Below are 18,789 nucleotides of genomic sequence, written 5' to 3'. Positions count from 1 at the left end.
GGCAAGCAGCACTATCTTCCAAGGTGATTTCATAGGGAGATTGTAAGAGGACTCGGGAGGAGGAAGTGGAGGAGGGGGTGCTGTAGAGAGAGAGGTGTAACATCCCGGGACTTGTCCCTGAATAGCCACCCTGCTATACAGGCCATGTCCCCCTTGAGACTCGGACGCTCATCTGCACCCTCCATATCTCCACGTGGCTGTCTCAGGAATCTCATCCTCACCCTGACACCTCCTCCAGGGTCCCCCATCTCAGGGCATGCATCTCTGTGCATCCATTCATGCTGCTGGACACCTGGGAGGTTTCCCTGACACATGCCCTCTCCAGCCCCCCATGTCTGTCCAATCCAGCCCTAAGTCTTGTTCATTTCATATGCTAACTCTTGCATCCCTCCACTTCTGTCCATTTTCACTGATGCACCCCGATCCGGTCACCCTTACCTCTCACCTGGACGACTGCAGCAGCTGCCTAGCTGCCCACCCACTCTTCACCTTGCCTCCCCCACCCCGGTCCTTTCTTCACTCAGCACCCAGAGCCATCTCTGCAAACACAGACTGACGCTTGCACTCATCTGCTTAAACCCTTCAATGATGTCCCACTGTCCTTTGTGTAAGGACCCCATTCTGGCATGTCCTGTGAACACTTGTCTGTTGTCACACGGCCCCTGGCTTCCTACTCCTTAGCCACTTCGGATGCTTTCTTCCAGTTCTTCAAACATACCATGTTCCCTCCTACCCCAGGGCCTTGATACATGCTCTTGCCTCTTCTTGGACTGCTTTCTGCCTGACCTATCTTTGCCTCGTTAACTGTCCCTTATCCTTTAGCCGTTAAAGGTTACTTCTGGGAGAGCCTTTTAATAAAGGCTAGCTCAGGTGCCTTTAATAAAAGCTCTCCTAGACCAGAATTCCTTTCCTTCAGAGTCCCTAGGTTAGTTTACAGCTAAGCGTTCGTGGGTGTGGCTATTTGATTGCCATCTGTCTTGACATCCTTCCACACTATAAGCTCTAGGAGAGCAGGAACCTTGTTGGTTCTGTTCCGTTTCACCCAGTGCCTCACGTAGTGCCTGGCATGCAGGAGGTGCTCCATCCACGCCTGTGGGATGAGCGAGTTTATCTCTGAGGTTGGACGAGAACCAGAGCTTATCCAGCCTTCCCTTTGGGGGTTGTCTTGGAGCCCCTGTCCACTTCCCTTGGCATCCTTTCTGTGGTCAGGCTCTCCTCCCTGCTCAGATCATCTTTTTAGGCAGGTATGGTGTTTAGACCAGCCATGAGCCAGTCACCTGGTACTTTATGCAGGGCACTTGTCAAGTCCCGGCCTACGAGTGGCTTTGTGCTTCTGAATAGCTGGGTTCGCTGTGAATGGGATTAGACCCAAATGCTGGTAGAAGGGCTTTTGCTATTTATAAGAACCTAGAGGTAAACAAAAAAGTCCTTTGGTTAAAGCAAAAGTTTACCAACTAATTTGTCCCTTTTGTGACTTCAGTTTATTGTTTGTGCTAAGAGAGCTTTGTTAGCCACCTGTTAGAGAAATGAGTGGCATTAGCTGGCTGAAAAGGCTTTGTGGGAGGTGAGGGGGCCCTGGAGGTAATGGTGTCTTCTCCGTCACCATAAAGGGCATTTGGTGGCTCCCACAAATAAATTGTCACTGTTTACTGACTCCCTAGTGAGTTGAAGAGCTAATTCTCTCTCTGCCTCCGCCCCCACTGCCGTGCCCCCAAATTCCCATCTCAAACATATAACGCCCTCTGGGAGCTCCAGCCTGTCAGAATTGATGGGTGACAGTGCCAACGCAACAGGTGGGTGGTCCAGTGGGAAGGTTGGCGTGGGTTTTTGTCCTGCTTTTGTTGCTGGTTCTCTGGGCACGCTAGAATGTTACTTCACCTGTCTGACCTCAGTCTCCCCCTGCCTGATCCATCTCTTACAGGGGTCTGGGGCTCACGCTAAGGTAGTGGGTTAAAGGTGCCTTAGAAAAGTCTAACATCATTCAAATCCAAGGAACCCTGAGGATTGAGGTATATCAGCTGGCAAAAGTCTAGTTTTCCAGTATGATGATTTTTTAATGTTTGATCTTGTTCTAATGTGACCTTCTAGCAAAAGTCCACCTTATTTCCCTGAGCCCCAGTTTACACATCTGGGAAACCAGATGGGTTCATTCTGAGCTGGCACACAGGAGAACTAAATGTTCTCTCTCTGTCTTCCCGCAGTCCAGGCAGACCCCATGGTGAGCTCAGGGAATGTAGTGCTCCTCGGTGGAGTCGGTGGAGTCATGTGGAGAGTCGCTCGCCTGCCCCCTCCAGCCTTGCTTCGGGGATGTCTGCCGGTTGGTGGTGGAGGTGCAGGCCAGAGAATCCAGGCCCCTAGAGGTCGACTGGCCCAAGACTTGGAGGGTAAGTGCATCTGCAAACTTACAGCTGGCTTTGGGGAGACTGTTTCAGTGGGTTCTTGTGTTTGGAATGTACTAATAAACAGGTCCAACTCAGGGTCCAAATAGGCCATTTATGAGTTTCAAAGACATCTGCCCACTCACAGGAGACCTCTGACAGAGGTTGCCGCGTTCTCATTGCTTTGCCTGCCTGCTTCCCTTCCTGGGGCGAACACTCAGACCCCAACAAGGGTCCTGCCGTCCCCACGGAAGCAGATTCATGGTCTCATCCCTCTCTGGGGCCCTGGGCCCTCTCTGGGACAGGCATTTGGGGCTCTGTGTCCTAGGAGGTACCAGCCTTTGGAAGCGAGCTGCTCTCCCATCTTTTGAGGAGCTTTTCTGCACAGAAGTGCCCAGGCAGAGGAGTGAGTACAGAGTTTTTTTGGGGGGGATGGGGGGCCGTGCTGCTTGCCCCTGTGTATAAGGAAGAGCAGGTGAGTGGCTCAGGGCCATGCCTCCCTCCCCCCTCCCTCCTGCAGGTATCTGGGGAAGGAAGGGCCTATCTATGGGAGCTGGGTTGCTTGGGCTTCCTGGGCAGAGACACGCAGCTCTGTATCTTGGGGAGCTGAGCTGGGGCTTGACTGCTGGGGATCTCCCTCCCTTTTCAGAGGCCCCAAGGGAGAGGCAAAGGCCCTCCTCTCTGGTCTCTGTCGTCCATTTCTGTATTTTATTCTTTCCAGTTTGCTTCAGAAATTGATGTACTGAAGACCTTGTGTGGCCTGGAGGGCCCGACCCCAAATGTGACCCCTAAGCCCCAGGTCTAGATGCCCCTCCCCCACTCCCAGGCCTGTCCTGAGGGCCGCTGGCCCCGCCTGGATCCTGGGGCACTTAGCCTCTCAAGGGGCACTTTCCTGTGGCCTGGTTGTGCCGTTTAACAAAGTCATTTGGGGCGGCTCGGACCTGAGGATGGAAGGAGAGAAAGAATCCTCTTTTCTCCTTAACTGTCCCCAGGACGCTTGCAGCAGGCTCGGAGGATTCTCGCTGCCCTAATCCCTGTCAGAGAAGGGCTGATAACACGGCTCGGGCTTTAGAAGCCAAATCCCCTTCCCGCGCCTGCACGGTGTCTGTATCTCTCCCTCACGGTTCCCCTCCTTTGTGACGAAGCCGGGGTTCAGTTTCTCGGTCAGGGTTTCAGCGGATAAGGATTTCATATTTCACTCTTGCACTTTTTCATATTTAAATTTGCTTTACTCTCGGGTTTGACTTTCCACTGACCCTTGAAGAATTGGCGTATTTCAAGGAGGGGAAGAGATCTCATTATAGGAAATGAGAAAAATGGAGCCGAGTTTTAAAACTTTTAATGACTAAAACACAGTGTTCCAAGTCGGTATTGCGCTGGGGTTGAAGTCACTGTTTGGTTACAAGTCTTTTAGGTCTGAACGGGGTTGATGACATCTGTTTAATTTTAGATGTCTGGAATACATTCTGAAAATAATGAAATCCAAATGTATGACCAAATTAGAGAACAATTTTTATCTGCGACAAAGAAGTTTTGAAAATAAGAGCAAACATTTTGACCAAACAAAGCTTTAAAAGACCCATCAAGCCTTTGGTCGTCTTGCTTTGACTTGTCCCAGTGGGGCTCCCTGGTTGAGAGAACTTTCCTTTCTTTTGTGTGTGAATCAGATGTTATTATGTAATTTCATACCCATTTTCCCTGTCCTTTCTCTGGGCACGTGCTCTGCTCCGCGCTGTCAGCCCTGCAGAGACCATGCTGCGGGGAGCGAGGGCGCTTCGCAGGCAGCTCCACTGGCGAAGCCAAGGGCCCTGGTCGCAGACCTGCAGGGCGCACAGCCGTTCCACAGCAGGCTGGCGGCTTGGGAGGGACCAGGGGAAACTAGAAGTGTGAAGCCCTGCTGATGGGACAGGGTGCTACCCTGGGCATCAGGACAGACAGGAGCATCTCTGTCACCGGCCCTGTGTGACTGGGACAGGTCCCGGACCCTCTCTGGGCCTCACCGTTTCCATCTGTGTGAGGAGCTCAGGGATTCTGGGAGGCTGGTAGTGGTTGGCCTCTCTCCAGGAAGATTCTGTTGTGGTGCGGGCCCTGCTGTTGGGCCGTGCACTGAACAATTCCCCCTGCACTTCCCAGGAGCCCAGCATCTAGGGTGATGCAGAGACTCTGCCCGTGTGTGTTCTTGATTATCCCAGCAAGTTCTATGCAGGTGGTGTCAGCTGACAGACATTCCCATGTCCACTCTGTGCTTCCAGAGTGGGCCCAGTGTCCAGTGTCTCCTCCATCCTTGGTGAGACTCTCGTGTATAGACAGGAAGTGAATTATGGTCCAGGTTCTGCCTGACATCTTAAAACACTTGGCTACTGGGGAAGGTAATTCTGTACCTTCCAAATATTTATTGACTTATCTCCCTGCCTTGTCCCACCCCTCCAGCACTGGCCCAGGTCTTTTCTGAGAACCACCTCTGCTCTGAGTTCCCTCGCTCTCTTTACCAGTGCTGTTTGGCCAGGCTCAGCCATGCCAGGGTCTGCTCCCTGAACCACAGTCCCACAGGCCATTGTGTACACATTTCGTTGGGATTTGTCTGCCAGATGTTCAAGAGATGGAAGAAGGTGTCCCAGGTGCTTGCCCTTGACCAGTGATCACAGACAAGCCCAGAAATGGGGGTTATAAGCCTGAGATGACCAGGCTACAGTGCCTGGTGTAACTCTTGGACTTGGTAAGGACTCTGGACCAGGCTGGGCTCTGCAGAAATGAGCAGGTTGTGCTGTGGGCTGCTGTGGACAGATGATGGATGGATGGATGGATGGATGGATGGATGGATGGATGGATGGATGATGCTGAGGTGAGCCTCTCTTACCTCTTTGTGTGGCCTTGGGCAAGTTCTGCATGTCTTTGGGGCTCAGTTCCCTGTCTGTAAAGAGGGGCCAGCAGTCCTTGCCTTTTCTCTCTGGGCTGCTCAGAGGCTGGTGGTGGTGTGAGCACACGCTTTGGCAGGCTGGGAGCACCATAGGAATGGTTTGGGTGGCACTGGTTTCTGGGAAGGGAGTTCAGGCCAAGACATCTTGGGACAGCTTGGAGGGAACCAAGGACTGTTCTGAGCTGGACATTGTCCTGTGGCCTAGGTACAACCTGTCAGGTAACCAGGCTGTAGGGCTCAGTCTCTAACTTTTTGTCTGGCAGTGAGGGGCTCAGTGGACTAAAGTTTTGTCAGTGTAGCTGTAATCAGAGCTCATTCGTAGTAGGTATTAAATATAACTTAATGTTCTAACTGTGGTCGATAAATTTACAGCATCAGGGCTGGCCTAGCCACTTGGAAGACTGAAGGCATGAAGAGGCACAGTCACGTTTTGCCAGATGCATATCAGAGGGGAACCCTGGGGGCCAGGTTCAGTGCTGGTTTTTTCCTTTGTTTTAACAGACTTTAGTTTTTAGAGCAGTTTTACATTCATAGCAGTTTTACATTCACAGCAAAATTGAAGATACAGAGAGTTCCTATGGGCCCACACATGCCCCCACGCATGCACAGCCTCCCCATTATCAGTATCCCCCCACAGAGTAGTTCATTTGTTACAGTTGATGAACCTACACTGACACATCATTATAAGCCAGAGTCCATTCGGGTTCGCTCTTGGTGTTGCATATTGCATGGGTTCGGACAAATGACTAACGCCATGTATCCACTATTATAGATGGTGTCATAAAGAGTAGCTTCTATTCTTCCCTCCCTCCCCTTTATCTGGCAACAGCTGATTTTTTGGTCTTTATAATTTTGCCTTTTCCAGAATTTTATATAGTTGGAATCATACAGTATATAGCCCTTTTCAGATTGGCTTCTTTCACTTAGTAATATGCATTTAAGGGTCCTCCATGTATTTTCATGACTTGGTAGGTCATTTCTTTTTAGCACTAAGTAATGTTTCGTGTCTGGATGTACCACAGGTTATCTGTTCACCTGCTGACGGAAGGTTGCTTCCAAGTTTTGGCAACTATGAATAAAGCTGCTATAAACATCTGTGCTCAGGTTTTTGTGTAGACAGATATTTTCAACTTATTTTGGGAAACACCAAGGAATAAAATGGTCGAATCATATAGTAAGAGTATATTTAGTTTTGTAAGAAACTGCTGAACTGTCTTCCAAAGTGGCTGTACTGTTGTGCATCCCGCCGCCAGTGAATGAGGGTTCCCCTAGCTCCACATCCCCGCCAGCACTTGGTGTCAGGGTTCTGGAGTTCGGCCGCGCTAATAGGTGCTTAGTGGTAGCTTGCTGTTGTTTTAATTTGTATTTCCCTAATGACATAGGGTGCGGAGCATCTTTTCTGTCAGAGGTGTCTGTTAAGGTTTTTGGCCAATTTTTAAACTGAGTTGTTGGTATTTTTATTACGTTTTAAGAGTTCTTTGTATATTTTGGATAAGAGTCCTTTATCAGGTAGGTCTTTTGCAAATATTTTCTCCCAGTCTGTGGCTTGTCTTTGGACTCTTGAGGGTCTGGGTTTTGGTTGCCTGGGACACTGTTCCTCCTCAAGGGGCCCTGTGTGTGGTCCCTCCATCCCAGTGACCAGATGGTGCTCCATGGGCAGGGGTGGCAGGTGATGCCCAGACCTGGCCCTGGCTCTCACCGAGGGTGAGCCATCTGTCCTCTCAGTGCCTCTAGCATCAATGAGGGATCAGCGCCCTGCCTGCCAGTCTGCGTGGGAGAAGCTTGGCCCCTGTCAGGGGAGAGTGCAGGATTAAGTGTAGTATCAGTGTAGGTGGGTTCTGTTGTTTGTAATGCCACCTTTTCATGAGCAAACTTGAGGCCTAGTCACTCCCCCAAGAGGGAATGCAGCAGGGAGGAGGCGAGGGTGTTAGAACCTGTTGGTAGGATTAGTAGAGACAGCCCGAGTTCTCATTCTTGAGATCTATTGGTCACATGTGGTCCCCTTTCCAGGAGGAACATGTGTAGGGCCTCTATTCTCTCTGGACCCAATCCTGGGCCCAATCCTGGTCCCATGGTATGGCCAATATTGTCAATAACACCTCTCTTTGCTGAGACTGAGCACGTGCTCTGTGCCAGGCCCTCCTGACAATGATTACCTCATTCAAATGATCATGACAACCCAAGAGGAAGGTGGTGTTCTTAGCCCCATTTTCAAGATGAATCAACTAAGTATCAGAGAGGTGAGAAGACCTGCTCAGGGCCCCTGACCATGGTGAGGAGCCAGAATTTGAGTCTGCCTGTCTGACTGCAGAGCTGGTGCTCCCATGCACAGGCTGCCTGCTTGGCAGTTAGTCCCCAGGCTCACAGCAGGTGTGGCCCAGGGCAGCAGGAGGTGACTAAGACTAGGAGGAAAGACAGCCCTTGTGATTGCCTCTTCTCTTCACTCCCAGCCCAAAGCCCTGACATAATCGGGAGACTGATCTTGACCATGTGAACATTGGGCCTCATGGGAAAGGCCGGTTCCCGGGGGAGGTCAGGTGAATGGTGGGAGGAGGGAGGAGGAAATGGGAGGAAACAGTTATTCATGTCATGGTGACTAAGGGTCAGGTCTGAGCCAGGTGCTATGCTGGATGCTGGGGTTATAGCAGTGAGCATTACACACCAGGTCCCTGCCCTCTTGGGGCTTACATTCTGGTGAGAGACACAGGCAATACACACATATACACATAAACAAGAAAATTGTCAGGTGTGACAAGTATACTGTAGGGCAATAAATTTGGACAATATGATGGAGGGCCCTTTTAAACTGGATGACCAGGGATGGCTTCCCCATGGAGGGGACAGTTCAGCTGAGATGTGCATGACAGGGAATCAGCTGTGAGAAAATCAGGGGAGAGCATTACAGGTAGACGGAACAGCAAGTACAAAGGCCCTGGGGTTAAACAGGTCTGGTGTGTTGAAGATGTAGAGCGGACAAGGCGGCTGGATTTAGGAACCTAGGAGGGAGTGACAAATGATGACGCGGGTGAGAGAGAGTTCAGGCCATACGGGGCTTACGGGTCATTGTCTGGGAGTTTAGGTTTCATTCCAAGTACAGTGGGAAGCTGGGGTGGTTCCATGATTAGATTTGAGTTGTAAAAAGATCCCTTTGACTGCCGAATGGACAGTGGGTTGTAGGGAACAAAGGTAAAGGCAGGCAGGTCACTTAGAAGGCTAGTGCTCGAGTCTAGGTACAAAATGATGGTGGCACGAGCTGGTGCGTGCAGCGAGGATGGAGAGAGGCCGGTGGTGCGGGGATGTTTTGCAGGTGGAGTCGACAGGGTTTTCTGATGGACTGGCACTCCATCCACCCAGCTGCTCAAGCTCAGAATTATTCCCGATTTCCCTCTTTCCCTTTGCTGAGCTGGGGAAAACTTAGAGGAGGGAGCCGCTTGGGCGAGTGGACGTGAGGAGTGCAGCCTGGGCCTGTATGTCTAACAGGCCTCCCAGACTTGACAAGTGACCGTATCAAGTCGGCTGCCCTGAGCGCGGAGCTGAGAGGAGCCTGGGGCTGGGATGGGCAGGTGCATGGGGCATAGCGGGGCGCGTGGGGCCGGGGAGGCTGGTGGAGGGAGAGAGAAGGGGAGGGGCTCGGAGACCCAGCCCTTAGATGGTGCGTCTAGATGTGGGAGGGGCCAGCAGGGTGACAGGGAGGCACAGCGGGCGCGGGACAGGGGGAGTGTGGAGTCCTGGGAGGGAGGGTTTTAGGGAGAGGCTGCTGAGAGTGGGCTTTGGCCGCGGAGCTGTTGGAGACCGTGGGGAGAGCCAGCCCCGTGGGAGGCAGGGGGAAGCCCTCAGGGCCATCTGGCTCCCCGCAGCCCTCAAGTTTTTGCCAGAAGAGGAAGCAGAGGAATGGGTGGCATCTTGAGAGGGATGTGGGGCTCAAGGCAGGGTGTTTTGAAGACATGGGAGAAATTACAGCAAATTTGTATGATGGTATGAATCACCCAAGGGGGAGGAGAAATGTAATGGCCCAGAGAGGGAGTTGACAGCAGTGTCGTCTTTGCCAGGGCACGGGAGGTGGGACTTGGTGGTGACAGAGGAAGGAGCTGGCCTTGAAAAGCAGCAGGGACACTTTCTTCAGGCCTGGTCACAAAAGGGAAGGCAGGGAGAGTGTACTTGGTGGAACCTTTCATATGGTTGTGTGACCCCCCCCCGCCCCGCACCTCTCCTCCCATCCTTCTGCCCGTCTGCCCCTTGATGTCTCCAGCTACGTCCCTCAGAGCACACTTGTCTATTTCCACCTGTGTACCCCGTTTTACCCACTCCTACTGTCTTCTGTGATTCAGCCCCTTCTTCTCTTGCCTACCTCTTGTCCGCTTCCTCCAGGGAGCCTTCCCAGGTTACCCCAGCCTATAGGGCTCTCCCCCCAGCTGAGCCCCTGGAGCCCTGATGATCCAGAGCCCAGACAGACCCTGGTCACTAGGATTAGGGTTAGGGTGGGAAGGGCCTGCTTTGTTGTGCCATCTTTGTGAAGTCCTCCGTGCCTGGGGATCAAGCTGTTAGTGTGCGGAGTGAGAGTGAGAAGATTGAGGGCTTAGATTCTGGAGTCTCATTAACCTGGGTTCAAGTCAGAGGTCCTTAATACTTGTGCGATCTTTGGCAACTTTTTAAATAAAAACCTCTTTGAGCCTCAGTTTCCTTATCTGTAAAGTAAGGTTAATTACAGGACTTACTTCACCAGCTTTTGGTGAAAGTTAAATGAGATATTGCATGTAAACTGTGCCTGACACATTACTAGCACTCAATAACTATCATCATCATTATTAATAGGTTATTTTTGTCCCTATCATTTCTTCAGCGGGACCTTGTTAGGGAAATCACTTGATCTTCCCATGCCTCAGTTTCCTCATCTGAAAAATGGGGCTGATGATAGTACCTTCCTTAGAGGGCTGCTGAGTGTAAGGAGTTGAGATGTGAAAAGAGCTTAATACAACAGTTGGCACATAGGTGTTTGAGGAAAGGAGCTTCCTGCTGCTGGTGGTGATGACAGTGACAATAATTATCACTGCATACTTCTGCTTCCCCTGCTGAACCCCACCAGGACCGTGGAGCTGGTTCCTGGGGATCCCATGCATTGGCAGGGGTGACCCCCCGCCCCACCCCTGCTCCTCCCAGGCTCAGATCTTCCTGCGTTGCTTCTCACACTTTCCCAAAAACCCATTCATCTGTGGCTGCACAGTTACAAGGCTTCGAAATTAATTTTAAAAATTACACTCTCTGACCCTTTAAATTTCATTTTAAGTCCCCCTCGCGCTTTAATGAAGCTCAGGTATTTAGGGCATCTTGGGGAAGTGTGGCTGACAGTGCCTTTTTAGTTTACATAAAAACAGAGGAACACACATGGACCCAAATATATATCTGTATAATTAAGAATAAAAATCATAATCCCCTAAGCAGGCTGTGCTGGTGAGCATCAGGTTTAATAGAGGATTAGGAGGAGGAATTAGAGTTGCCCAAGGGGTACACCGAGAGACTTCAAACACCTTCCAGAAAACAAATTAACGTGGTTTTCAGAAATCATTTACCAAGGGCTGCAGAGGGTTTTCCTCAGGCTTCCCTGCTTTCTTTTGAAATGTACTTTTAACACGTGTATAAACAGTTTGGGCCCGTGACATGGGGCTTCCTGTGCTACCTTCATTAGCTGGTGTCTCTGCGAGGAGGCTCATTATCTGGGCGATTTGATTTCCCCAGCTGCTGGCCAGGCCTGGGGCCTCCCTCTCTTCTTTGCCATTGCCTAGTGGTGTGGAACCAGTTGGCTGGTGGCTCACCTGTTTCCACATCTTCTCATCCCAGCCTGGCTTCCCAGAGGTGCCCGCAATTCTCTGGAGAGGGGGCAGCTGCTGGGAGGTTGGAAGCTGGACCAACCTCAGGATCATCTGAGAACTTGGCAGAATCGGCCTTCAGTGCCCAGCTTCCACTGGCCCCTTCATTTGTTTCCCCTTCCCTCTCTTCAGGTACATCTGCAGTGACACTTGTGGCCTCTTCAGGTACAGAGTTCCCCGTCACTGGAGGTGATCAAGCAGTATCCTGGCTGAGGTTCTGAGGGAGATTGTTGCCCTCATTGGTCACTAAAGTTCCTTGTAAACCTGAGGTTCTGCGATTTAGACTTTTTCAGTGGAGTCTGAGCGGGACCATGCTGAAGCTTTATGCCACAAGGATACCTGTGATAGACAGCACCTGGCTCCAAGCAGTCCCTGTCACTGACCCCTGTTCTGCTATCTTTGCTCGAGGCAAAGGAAATGGTGGCCTATTCCGCCCCAGAGGTTCCAGGGTTATGTTCAGCCATAGGGTTTCCCTCAGAGATATGATCCTGCAAGACAGAACTCCAAATTGTGCCTGTCTGGGCTCCCTTTGAAAGCTCACTTTCTTCCTGTGTAAGATGGGGGAATGGGTACAGTAATCATAGCTAACATGACACACCTTCTGTGCCTGACACTGCTCCAAGCACTTGTTTGCTTATAGATACTCAGGAGGAGGTACTATTATGTCCCTACTTTACAGAGGTGGAAACTGAGGCTCAGGGAAGTTAACTCACTCAAGGTCACGACTAGTAAGTGATAGATGATGCCACCTAATAGCCAGCTGCTGGGCTTCTGCTGAGCTCTTCATGGGAAAGCAAAGCTTTACTTGATCTTTCCTAAGTTTTGCCAGGAAGCCAGATGGGTGCAGCCCAGCCCTGGTTCTTGCCCTCCTGAGCGGGTGAAGTGACATTAGTCCCTCTCAGCTTGGTCAGTGCCTTGTCCAAGCCTGGCAGGGGGCAAGTGGTGAGTGGAGAATTGCCTTTCTCACAGGGAGCAGAGCTCCTGTGGACTGGCCAGCCGGCTACATCCAGGCTGGGCTGATGGGTGTGCCGTCTTCTAGAAGTTTCCCTCACTTTTGCAAGTAGACTGGCAGTTGGAGGTGAGCTTTCTGAGGCTGATTCACCCTGAGTTCACACAAGGCCACTTGCCCACATTGTGCTTCTATTTCCTGCCACTGTTGGGCAGGTGCCTGCAGGTGCCCACGAGGCAAGGAGGGAGCTTGCTTCTCCTGAGCAGGGGTGTCTTAGCCAGGCAGGGAGCACAGATTTCCCCGGTCTGGGGGTAAGGACACAGAGAGGACTGGCAGTTTTAGCAGTCCTGTAATCCTGCTTCTCATTAGAACTGCATATAAGCCACCCCCACCCCCACAGCTGCCGGCCCTGCTCTCACAGGAGGCTCTGGTCTCATGTCGTTGAGCTACAGTCACCAGGAGTGGCTACCCAAGAGGGAACAGGCGAGTTCTGCTGGGTTCACAGGTCCGACTTCACTAAAAGGGTGGGATTTAGGCTGAACCTCAGGGCAGGGGAGAATTTCTCTTGGCAGAGAAGGGGGTGATCCTGTTTTTGAGCACATTGGTGGAGCACATGCTGTGACAAGCTTGTGACACCCATGCTTTTATTTCATGCTCATGGTGGCCCGGTGCTACTATCTGACTCATTGGTAAGGGGACAGGAAGGGGAAAGGTCTTGCTCAAGGCTGCACAACTGTATCTGAACTTAGGACAGAAGCCTTCCCAAGCCCCCTGGGAGAAAGCATGAGCTCTGGCAAGCAGACCTGGAAGACCTGGTGGGTTTGGCGAATAGCTGGAGGGAGAGTGGGGGAGAGGAGATTGCAGGACATGAGGCTGGGGGTGGTGGTGGTGGTGGTGGCTTATGCCCCAAATGTCAAAGGTCCCATTTAGTGGTGTGCTGATGAGTGTTGAACAACCAGCTTCCCAGGAAGAACAACAGTGAAGCCCTGATCTGAAGTGTTTGCCATGGTGTAAATGTTCCCACCTTGGCCACTTTCAAGCTGTCAGTGTGATGTCACTTAACAGCAAGTCCTCATGAACCAGTATGACCTGTCTCCAGTGGCCTGATCTGTCTGCCTTTGGTATTTGGGGTTGGTTTGGGAGATAGCAGAGAGGTGATAGGAGGGAAGGTGACTCCATCAGGACTGTTTTTTAATGCAACTCTCGGGTTGTCTAGTGTTGGGAAAAGAGGCTAGAGAAAATGGCCCATTAGGAGGCCACAGCTGACCCTTGGACGCTGGAGGGGGTAGGGCTTGGGGCAGGCTGGGTGAGGTCCTTGAAAGGAAGGGGCAGATCCCATTGTATTCTTTGAAAAAAACGTCTTTCCCTCTGGATCTCTCCCTCTAAATATGCATGTCTCAGAGGGAGGCTTTTGGGGGCAGTGAGACCAAGTGCTCCCAGCTCTCCCTCCCCTCCGAGGTCAAGCTGGGCCAACGGCAGTTCACGTGGGAGCGTGCCAGTGATTTGACAACATATATTCCCCCAAGAAAAGGCCTGGGATTTTTCATTTGGAAAAAAAAAAAAAAAAAGACTTTTTTGGAAATAAACCCAGTTTCAGGGTTTAGGGCAAAAGGGGACATCAGAGTTAGTGCTAAGTTGTGTCACTGGCCTGCTGAGCTGCTGGGGTCATCTTTGGAATTGGGGAGAGTTCAGTGAGGGCCTCCTGCCCCGACCCCATGTGGGTGAAGGGACCAAGGCCACGGAGATGGAGATGGGCTGGCCCAGAACCAGCAACCAAGATTTCCTGAGGAAAGGTGGTTTCAGCTGCATGTGGAAGTGTGTACAGAATCTGGAAGGATAGGGGTCTAGGTGTGAGTCCAAGAGTGTCTATGTGACTGTCATTTGCCTTTTTCTTATCAGATTCATTCTGTGCTCCATTTGGTAGCACAGAGGCTGACCCTGCAAACTACAGTCCCCAGGCCTCCTTGACAGCTGGCTCTGTTCAGATTTGGCCAGTGGGAGGGACTAACAGGAGATGGGAGGGCAGGAGAGGAAAGGGCACCTCTTTCCCTCTCTCTGACTTGAGTGGCACTCTCTCCCATAGCAGCTAGCTCCTCCATGGCTCCAGCTGTCACTTATTTTATGTCCTATTAGATGACCTGGCTTCTGGGCTCTGGAAGCACTTTTGTCTGCTGTCCCTCCTGTTCTAGGGTTGGTGTTGGCTTCCTTTGCTAAAGCTGATTCCTGATTACTGTCTCCTGCTTGTCTTTCCACCCCTTCCCACGGTGACCTCTGTGTCACCGTGGTGGCTTACTGGGTGTGGGCAATGGCCTCTTTCTTCCTGACCAGATTCTGACTGATCCAGCCTGTCTCTTGCAGTGGGAAGTGTCAAGGGGCAGGAGAGGCCTCCTGAGGGGTGGGGAGGTGGGTCTTGGGCCAGACCTGATGCCTGCTGGACTACCAGCTCAGCTTCTTTCTGTGTGGTCCCCAGATCCCTGAGGCATTGGTGACTTCCAAAGCTGACTTTGGGTCCCCTGTCTGCTGTCCCACCAGGGCTGTATTCCAGAGGCCAGGTTGTTGGTTAAAGTAGTGACCCATTTTCAGGTGGTTCTTTTATTAATGTGGTCAGAGCTGGCTCCTTGAGCCTTTGCCATTATCCACATGCTGGCTGGCTGGCGATCTGTCCATCCTTGCTCACCCTGCCCTTCCCTGCCCTACTCAGGGTGGAGGGCCCACTGACCTCTGGCCCCAACCTCTCTTTCTGTAGCTTCTTGGAAACCCATGTCTGGGTGGGAAGAAAGTGTGGGGCTGGAATTATGTCCTGTGAAGGAGAAACACTTGCCCAGATTATGCACCAGACCAGGAAAAAGCTCAGCTCTGATAGACTTCTAGACCCCAAGTGTGGCCACAGGGCATCCAGGAACAAAGTGAGAAAATCACCCATCTGGTCCCAGCTTCTGTTCCATGTGTGAAGCAAAGAGGACAGACAGGACAAGAACTTTCCCAGAGTCACTCTGAGCCACTGGCCGAGCAGGAGCTCAGGCTGGGTCCCCAGCCCAGCACTGGGCGGGCCCTGCCTCCAGGACCTCAGTGGCTTCAGCGCAGTGGGATGGGCAGATGAAGGCATGTGAGGAGGAGAGTGGCCTTGATGAGAGGCTGGCCTGCTGCTGGAAGAGGCCTCAGCAGAGCCCGGGTGGCCATGGTGCACATTTCCCAGGAATCCCTGCACCCAGCATCCCTCTTCGAGGTCTGCAGAGGCTGCTCGGAGCCCAGGGGTCCCTGGCTGCCGTTGTTGAAGCTCCGGTGCTCATGCGCGGATACCTGCCCTGGGTGTGGCTGCAGAAAATCCCCGAGCACACACCACCAAGCTGCTTCCAGGTTGCGCAAGAGCCGTGTGGCAGTGGTTGGGCTTGTGTGACTTTGTACAGAATTGAGAATGCTGTGCTCTTTGTGGAGAGGGCTGACTCAGCAGTGCCAGGGCCCTCGGGGAGGTGCCAGGGGAGGTCGACGTGACCGGGACAGCCTCCGGGCGGAGGCTGTATGTGCAGCATCCTGCAGGGAGGCACAGCAGTGGAGAGTGGGCACTGCCCTCTGCCCAGGCTGTGTCCTGCTTGTGCACCCACCGAGTCCCCCCACACCCCTCCCACTTCCCCTGCCCCTGGCCGATGAGCTGCCCTAATGCTTCAGTACGCTCGCCAGCTCTGCGCAGCAGCCTCAGGTTTGCACACCTTTGAAATTTTGGGGACCTAGAGACAGGCCAGGCAAGGACTTCAGTGGGTATTCACATTTGAGTGGGAAATAGTGCAATATTGCAGTGCAGTGTTCCCACAAAGACATCTAGGGAGGACAGGTGGCTGGCTACCTAATCATACGAGGCCTTCAGAGATTGGCCTGCCTGGACTTTATTTTGTGAAAATAGGAAGCTATGGAAAGTTCTAGAGCAGGTGGATGCCGATGCCAGAGATATGCTCCAGCAAGGCAGGAGGGAAGCGGACGGAACCTGTGAGTGGAGCTAGACCAGGGCAGGCCAGTTGGGGTGAGGCCACAGTGTTTAGACACCAGCACTGAAGGGGGCTGGCTCAGGGCAGTGGCCACAGAGGGACAGCCAGGTTTGGCGATTCTTCCTCCGCTGGCCCCCAAGATCTCAGGAGGAGCTGCTTTCCCCCCTCAAGAGGGTTTGGGCTCAGGAATGGGAAGGGGTGGTTGAGGGCATCCTGCCACATGCTGACTGGCACGGGCAAATTACTTAACGACCCATTAAGTGACTAAGTTATTACACAAACTGAGATCCACCTCCGAGCTTCAGTTATCTCATCTGCTAATTGGGACTACTATGTACTTTCTAGAATTGTGAGGATTGAATGTAGGTGGAAGGCAAGACCAGGTGCCTGATGCGCATGTAGAAAGTGCTCAGTAACTGGAGGCAGAGAGGAGGCAACTGATCCATGTGCTGTTTGACGATCCTTCCCAAGGGTCCAGCCCAACACTGCACCTCGAGAATCTCCCAGCATCCTCCCTTAAGGCCCTGCCCTTCATAACCTCTCTGAGGTGCCCGTGGGTCAAGGTGGGGTGACTGCCAGGGCCCCTCCCACTCAACGTGCGCCTTCACCTCTCACTGTGCCCATGACTTGGATGAGGCAGGAACCAGCCTGCCCTTTTTGCCCACTGGGGTCATTGGGGGGTCAGGGCCTGAGATGCCACACCTTCAGCCATGGGGCTGGGCCCAGGCCCAGGCCCAGGATTGTCCCCCCTCAGCCTTCTGGCGTGGGGAGCTGGAGGGAAGATTTGCCGTGGGTGGGTGGCCTGACTAGGCTGTTTACACTTGTCATTTCTAATCCCCCTTTCTTTAATGATGGTAATTGTCTAGGTTTCTCAGAGGCCTTTTCAGTAGAGATGAGAGGATGACCTTAACTGACAAGTGTTTCTGGAAGGGGGCCTGATGCTCTCCCATAGCGAGTAGGGCTGGGGAAGGAGGCGTGGACAAGCCCCCCTTCCTCTTGGGACCCCAGTCTCCTTTTGGGGGTACTTGAGCTGAAAGTCGGGACCTGCTTGTGGGCATGCTGGGGCCACTGGCAACATGAAGGAACACAGAAGCCTCCCTGAGGTCAGCTGAGGGGCAGGCGGTCACTGGGCCAAACCCTGGAGTCCCTGGAAGGGGCTCTGCCTCCCCGGGGAGTGGGCAGTGCTGCTGAGGAGCAAGTCCTGGGTCTGTCCATCTCTGCTGATGCCACGATCTGGGTGACCTGCCTGCTGCCTCCAGCTGGTGGGGCTGCCAGGCCTTTGTCTCTCTAGGTTCCTGGCTTCCCTCTCACACCTGAGCAGCGAGCGCGGTGACACAGAGTAATACTTTCTTGGCAAACAGGGCACTTCCTCCCTCTTTTGGAGACCGTCGAGGCAGGAAGCTGGATTGGCCAGGGTGGAGGCCGAGAGAGAGAGAGAGAGAGAGAGAGAGAGAGAGAGAGAAAGAGAGTGTGTGTGTGTGTGTGTGTGTGTGTGTGTGTGTGTGTGTGTGTGTGAGAGACAGAGGAGAGGGGGAGGAAGAGAGAGACTGACTGACTCCCAGGAGGGTAGAGGTGAAGGGCTGGCCTTCAGCTCACAGGGACAGCGAGCGGCCTGAGTTTGGGTTTTCGAGCTGGGTCTTGGAGTGATTCCATGAGAACTGTGCCCTCCCTGGACAGTTCCTGCACTGAACACCCTCAGCAGAGACCGAGGGCTAACTGAAGGCATGGATGAGAAGGAAGGTGGTTTTTGCTCTAGACAGGATGCCCGGGGAAGCCGAGTCCTCGGAGAATGTCAAGTCCCACGGTTGTGCTGGGGCCTGCGTGTAGTCAAGAGATTGGGCATGCTGACCCCTTGAGCAGCTGAGCGTGGGGGCTGACCTCAGGGGTGGGTGGTCTCGGCACCCACCCTGAGGATGGGTGCCAGTTCAGGATGAATACTTGGGCAGGGTGCCAGATCCAGCCCCGTTGCTGAAGTGCGCCCCCTGCAGGCAATCACTAGCTCTGTCGCCCAGGACTTAGAGGTCCCCCATGAAAGAGAATCATGGTGCTCTTGTCCGTATGGGCAGGGGAAACAACCCAAACTCGAGACAGTGGATATAATATTCTCAAATATAAATTTTTCTTGCCCATAAACTTAATTAAACCTTCAGCACCCCTGATGTCTTCATCTCTCGAAAGCCCTGGCAGGTGCCAAAATTACGGAACCATTTGAAAACCTGTGTGAGTCCAGTGAGTGGGTTCACAGGTCCACATAGGCGCTGCTGGGATTGGAACATTAATAGCCCCCGGTGGCCGGATAGTTGCGTTTTCATCTGGGACACTCGTGCTTGGCCTTGTGCTGGGATTCAGCACATCCGGGCCTGGGTGCGTTCCCCAGAGGGGCTGGGTAACAGGTGCCTAGGTCCTCAAGCAGGCGAAAAGATCAGGTACTCAGGGCCCTGTTTCTTAGTTCTCCAAGGTCTACATCACCATTTTGATAAAAATTCTTGAGAATTTATATAATCTGATCTGCGTCATCTGGGTGCCCACCTTGTGACCTGGTGTGGCTGTAGGATGAAAGACGCCCTTTGCACGTCCTCAGGATGGTCTAGGTGTATTCGACTGCTCATGCTGGCTTCAGGGGAAGGCCAAACACAGCCACGGTCCACTGTCCAAAGGAAGTTTATTTTGGTTGCTTTAGTTCAGATGGTGAAAAGTGAGG

At 52.6% G+C, this 18,789-nt stretch overlaps 1 long non-coding RNA gene across 1 annotated transcript in view; it reads left to right on the top strand.

The window, feature by feature from the left end:
- Positions 1 to 18,789, top strand: part of LOC308557132 — a 262,836-nt gene that overhangs the window by 154,900 nt on the left and 89,147 nt on the right. Inside the window, exon 2 of the long non-coding RNA XR_013998797.1 lies at positions 2,202 to 2,384. This is a non-coding gene — a long non-coding RNA (uncharacterized lncRNA). The remainder of the gene's footprint in view (positions 1 to 2,201; positions 2,385 to 18,789) is intronic.

The sequence above is a fragment of the Miniopterus schreibersii genome (assembly GCF_964146895.1).
Source record: "Miniopterus schreibersii genome assembly, chromosome: 4".
In the NCBI taxonomy this organism is placed as follows: Eukaryota; Metazoa; Chordata; class Mammalia; order Chiroptera; family Miniopteridae; genus Miniopterus; species Miniopterus schreibersii.
This window is presented reverse-complemented; position numbering and strand designations above follow the sequence as displayed.